The sequence below is a fragment of the Lepisma saccharinum genome, chromosome 8, assembly GCF_977018435.1.
Source record: "Lepisma saccharinum chromosome 8, izLepSacc3.1, whole genome shotgun sequence".
NCBI lineage: Eukaryota > Metazoa > Arthropoda > Insecta > Zygentoma > Lepismatidae > Lepisma > Lepisma saccharinum.
The window spans coordinates 75,150,597-75,156,596 of NC_139236.1; the positions used below are offsets into that span (position 1 = coordinate 75,150,597).

The window sequence follows — 6,000 nt, forward strand, 5'->3', positions numbered from 1 at the left end:
GAATCCAACTAAATTTAAAATGACAGTAAAGAGCTTGCTAATAAAGTATTTGTAGTTCGGTATATGAGACATACATTAAAATCGGATATTTTGTGTTTCGCATGGTTCGTACTTACCTATTGTGTATTGTGGAACATAGTTCAAGGTGCCATTATGTTTTTTTACATTAAAACGAACACAATTTTTCACATTTATAGTGATTTTTTTTATTCCTTTCTTAGCTTCCGTGACACACAAAATGGAGGGCACATTTTGACTCACGTTTTTGGAATGCAGTGTTTCCAATCTTCTACACCGAAAAATACCTACTATGGTGTTTGTCACATGTGCAAATTGTACATTATGCACAGGTAGCTGACGGATAGCCCAATTACCTGACCGATAGCCCCACGAACCATTAATGGATAACCCCACGAACAGTTATGCACTGTAGCTCATGGACAGCCCCACGAAAAATTTCCCATCAGGTTAGGTTAGGCAAGCATAGTGAAAAAAAGGGGGATTGGAAACACTGACAGGGGATTACATCATCAAGCATACGCAGCATGCAGTTCACTTAGGCGAAGCAAATGAAAGCAATCAGAATTGTGCGTTGGTGATATATCTCTCTTGAAAAATACATGATTTTCCGGTCGAATATATTCCACAATGAAAGAAAACACCTCGATAAACGTTGTAGAAACTCATTTCCGTAAGTAGTTTCTTCGGAAACAGTTTCGTATATCGAGAAAAACATTAAAATCAGATATTATGTGTTTCACATGGTTCGTACTTACCAATTGTGTATTGTGGAACATAGTTCAAGGTGCCATTATGCTTTTTACACAAAAACAAACTCAATTTTTCACATTCTGAGTGTTTTTTCTTATTCCTTTCTTTGCTTCCAGAACACACAATATGGAGGGCACATCTTGACTCAGGTTGTGGGTATGCAGTGTTTCAACATCTTCACCGAAAAATACCTACTATCGTGTTTGTCACTGGTGGAAATTATATATTATTCACAGGTAGCTGACGATAGCCCGGGTAGATGACGATAGCCTGGGTAGCTGACGGATAGCCCCACACACCATTCACAGATAGCCCCATGGACCATTCACGGTTAGAGCCACGAACCATTTCCATAAGGTTAGGTTAAGTTGGTTGGGTTAGGCAGGCATAGTAAAAACAAAAAAAAAAAAAAGGAGTTTGAAAAATTGACAGTGGGTTACGTCATCGAACATGCAGAGCATGCACTTCACGTAGCGAAAGCAATGGCAATTGTGTGTCGGTGAGTTACTTCTCTTGAAAAATACATGATTTCCAGATCAAATAGATTCCACGATGAAAGAAAATACCTCGACGAACGTTGGAAAGCTTGCAGAAACTCATTTCCGTAAGTAGTTTCTTCTGTAAAAATGAAGAAATGTGTTTCTGATATACGGAACTGTTACTGGTTCTTCTGTAAAATTGAAGGAATGTGTCTTCGATATACCGAAATTTTACCTTTGTTTTATAGCACAGAGGAGTACGTAGCTTGACATAACGTTTGATTTTTCTGTAAATGTTTACTATCCTTGGGACACTTGTGGGGCTATGTGTCAATGGTTCGTGGGGTTATGCAAGAATGGTGTGTGGGGCTACGCATATTGTTTTCGAAACCAATATTTAACTATTGTCACCTATACATAACCCTACCTAACCTAACCTTACCGGAAATGGTTTGTGGGGCTATGCGGCTAAACTCTACTTTACATCCTTATCTGCATGGTGATTGCCTCTTTGCGTTGGCGGTGCGCATTCATGGTGCGGCAGCCGGCATCTCTTCGGGTAAGTACATTTTCCTTTTTACACTTTCTGTTCACAATAGCCACACTAAACATTCACGGGGATGAGGTATTCCTACGAGGTTAGGTTAGGCCTGTTATGTTCCACTAGCACTCATTTCGGTAACACTTTACTATACCAGAGACGGATTTCTTCAAATTTACAGGAGAAAGTACTTACGCAAATCATTTTCTGTAGCGTTGTTGATGTTCGGGAATGTAGTTTTGATCCATTTTAATGCGAATGCATGTGGTTTTCTACGCGCTATTGCTGCTACATGATGTGTCGAGGATGCATCGTGAAGTTGTTGCCGGGTGTGGAAGATGCCATGGAATTTGTAAATCCGATGTTGTCCGTATATGCTAAATTGAACGAAAGGAGTGTTAATGGAACCTAACCTAACAGGCCTAACCTAACCTAGTAGGCATACCTCATCCTCGTGATGGTTCGTGGGGCTATTGTATGTAAGAAATAGACATTATTTTCGTTAGAAATCCATTATTTCACCTAAAGAAATGTTCTGCAACGCAGAATAGTACATTATCAATGTAAAAAATTGCGATATAAATCATTGATAGGTGTCTCCGGTATAGTAATGCAGTACCCTCATTTCACCCCTAAATATGTGCTTCATCATCGCAAAAATTCCTCAGTACGTTCAATTATGCATATCCGAACAATATCGGTTTTTCTCGATTTACTCCTCCCGGAAATTTTTCCTCGCTTTGGGATTTACATTGTTGAATTCCAAATAAGCTTTCCAATGATATATGACACGTATTCCTTAGGAAAAGGACGTAAACTACAGTCTTACCCGAACTTCTTACGGTATTTTCTTATGTAAAAAATTACGAAATCTGTCCGAAGGATAGTAAACAAGTACCCCTTTTCATTAATAGACATAACCTTTGATTTCTCCTCTTCTATTTTTATGTTATTTTATACTCTTTTACACTTTTAATATGCATAAGTATGTGTTAATTCCTTTGTATTCAAAAATTATACATGTAATTGACCTACCCCATATCATAGTGCTATTTGTACTTATTTATCAAGTGGATGGAAATAAATATATTGATATTCATTCACTATTTTGGATTCCAAATATCGTTAGAATTGATCATTCCTGAGATTTGAAACACACAGATTGCGATATGCACACTTTAAACACTAATTCGCACACTTGCTAATTATCAAACACTGTTCTCATTTCACCATTAAACTAGAGGTCCCACGTTCGATACCCAGTGGTTCAGATCCTACTTTAACAGACAGTGTTAAAAATGTAAACATAAACATTGTTGAGGTCTTGACCTCTCTCTCTCTTCTTCTTTGTTTGGCACACACCGCCTATGAGCGATTTCTTGCCAGAGGTCCTATTTGGTAGAAGCATAGAAAAGTTAGGGAATAGAAGTGGAAGCTACATTTAAACCTCGCTGCGCTTTGAAATTGCATTTCCATCGGTGGCCAGTAGATGGCGCGGCCGTCTTCTTTTGCCGTTTCCAGCACAAATTGGGGGGAGAGCTCTTTCGGTGACAGTCACGTGGGTTTCAAACGTCCTTATTGGTCAGATCTCTTGTATCCCAGCAAGGCTGTTACCAATGGCAAGGGCTTTCTTTTTCGCTGGTTCCCTTCCAAGCACCGCTGTTAGGGGTGGGGTGAAGAGATGGGATGGGTGATGCGTTTCCGCCACCGCAAAGTTCTTCGGAATCTTTTACTCGAAAGTAAGGTTGCCTTTCCTATGCAATTAACAGATTCTTTGAGTGTTTATTTGAAGGCGAAATTGGGAATGTAAAATGTAGGCATTTTCAACTGGCGCCTGAATTTTCAAATTCAGTTCTCAAAAAACTTTTTTTTAAAAATATTTCAACTTCGCTTGTGGAAATTTCCATTACCACTTTTGAAATAACGAGTACAGTGTGTGGGCCTCCCCGATGGCGCCGTGGTAGCGCCGTCGCCTTGTAATCAAGTGGTTCCGGGTTCGATACCCGGTGGAGCTACAAGTGGTTCGGATCCCACTTTAAACTGTAGGTCTAGTCCCGATTGGCCTGAGCAAAAAGAAAAAAATAATAACTCATAACTGAAGTACAAACTGGGGGCGGCGAATTCCATGCACCGGCACAACAATCATTTCTTGACTGCAACAATCTTTACTCGACCTCGCCGCACAAGAAATGAAAATGAACTGAATAACGTGAAATTCAAATAATTTTTGTTTCACTTTGCTCGAAATAAAATCGTTTCTTTAAGATAGGGTGACCATTCGTCTCGTTTTGACCGGGAGAGTCCCGTTTCATAGGCGTGTCCCAATTGTCCCGTCGATATTATACAAGAAACACTATTTGTCCCGTTTTTTTAGAAGTCTAGGAATTAGCTTGAAAACCAAGTCTAAATTTGAGAGATTCTTAAAAAGAATGACTTTCTGTGTCTTGGCGGAAATTCAAATGTCAAATCCCGCGTTTTGTGTTAGATATTAATATGTGATGCAACTTTTTCGGGAAGCTTTATTAACGGTTAGTAAAGAATAAAGTTGTTCTCAAGAAGATTGGTCCTTCTGCAAAATACTTCTGGCATAGTAGTTATACCGAGATTATAAAAATTAATAGCTCTTGACAACGAGAGATCATATTTTACATAGATATTGTTCATGATGTATCATTTATGTGATCCATACTATAATAAATAATAAAAAAGGTAAAGTGCTCCCCTGTGCTTTGCACCACGCCATGAAGGCGTATCTCGGCCGAAGCTTGGAGTGATGTGATCAGCACCACGCCGCTGGCCGCATTTACCTCCCAGAGTTTCCTCCAGGTATCCACTTTATACAACACTGTGCGAGCGCCGGAGCCGCATAAACAGGTGAAAAAAGTCCCGGTTCTCTCAGCCGGGGATCGAACCCGGGCCTCTCGCATGGTAGTCAGACGCCATACCGACTTTTTGATATATATATAAAATAAAGAAATACCCCTATTCGGTGGTATCCCCCGTCATTCACACACATTTTCTCAACATTCGTACATATCAGTTTTTCTCTATATTCTCGGTTTTCTAAATTTACGGACAACACAAACATCCAAGTCCTAGCCGGGATTCGAACCCGGGACCACTATGCTAACCACTCCTCCACGGAAGCCGACCACCGACTGAGCTACAGCGGTTATTATAAATAATAATAATAATACGTTAATGACAATAATTTTATAGCTAATTAGGCCTAACCAATTTTTCAGGAGTGATTAAAGTGACCTTTGGGTCAAAATATTATGGTCACCCTACTTTAAGAGCAACATCAAATCGTACTTGACCATGTTTTTATGTTTAAATTTTTGCAGCTTTTAAAAATTAAGATATACTATTGATGAAATCCTACGAGCAATATTTGTATTTTCCTCAACCACTACAAATTTTTAATTCACCATGCTCCAAAAAACTTGTAAAATTATTGCTTTTTTATATTATGTTTTTTTTTTCTTTTTGAAGAGTGACAATTGTCAATTCAACCTGTATGTGGAGTGAGTTGACGATATGTTCGGGGTCAGTTGACCTTTGAAATGGTTTGGAATATTTTATTTCAAACAATATACTGCCTTAAAATTACAGATTACAAAAATGTGATTTAATGAACAGCATAATATGTAACATAAATGTTCCAAACCACGGTGCGGAATCCCGGGGGGAAGGGGGGAATTCCTCCCACCAACGATCTTGTCTTGAAATTCCCCCCACAAAATTCTTCCAAGGGGGGAAGAGTTTTTGTTTTAACAACAAATATAAACAATTAGTTTGAGATTCGAATATACATGACTGGAATAATATCGAGAACATACAAAAAGAACGGACAACAAAGAGCCTCACCTCTAAGGACACTAAACCCAGCAATCCCCAGAACACAGAAATTAGACCGACTTGTCACTTCTTCTCCATTTCTCATCGTCTTTCGTTAGCAACCACGAAGTACATAGATATAATAATAAAACACGTAATAGCATTTATATGTGAATTTTATACATGAAACTATTATCATCTTAATATATCTTATTTTTTATCCCTCCTCCCTTATGCACATCATTGTTCATCTATTTGCAATTATACATTTTGAATGAAAGACAGTCGATATAATATATTGTATATTTTATAAAATAATTTGAGACATTTAATGACATTATATTGTAGTGCCACCCTAAATTTATTTAT

At 38.4% G+C, this 6,000-nt stretch overlaps 1 protein-coding gene across 3 annotated transcripts in view; it reads right to left on the reverse strand.

Moving 5' to 3' along the window:
• Positions 1 to 3,171, reverse strand: part of LOC145991146 (uncharacterized) — a 150,591-nt gene extending 147,420 nt beyond the window's left edge. For all 3 annotated transcript variants that reach the window (XM_083126950.1, XM_083126941.1, XM_083126940.1), the window contains exon 1: positions 2,827 to 3,171. The gene's annotated coding sequence lies outside the window, so the exon portion shown is untranslated. The remainder of the gene's footprint in view (positions 1 to 2,826) is intronic.
• Positions 3,172 to 6,000: the final 2,829 nt, after the last annotated feature.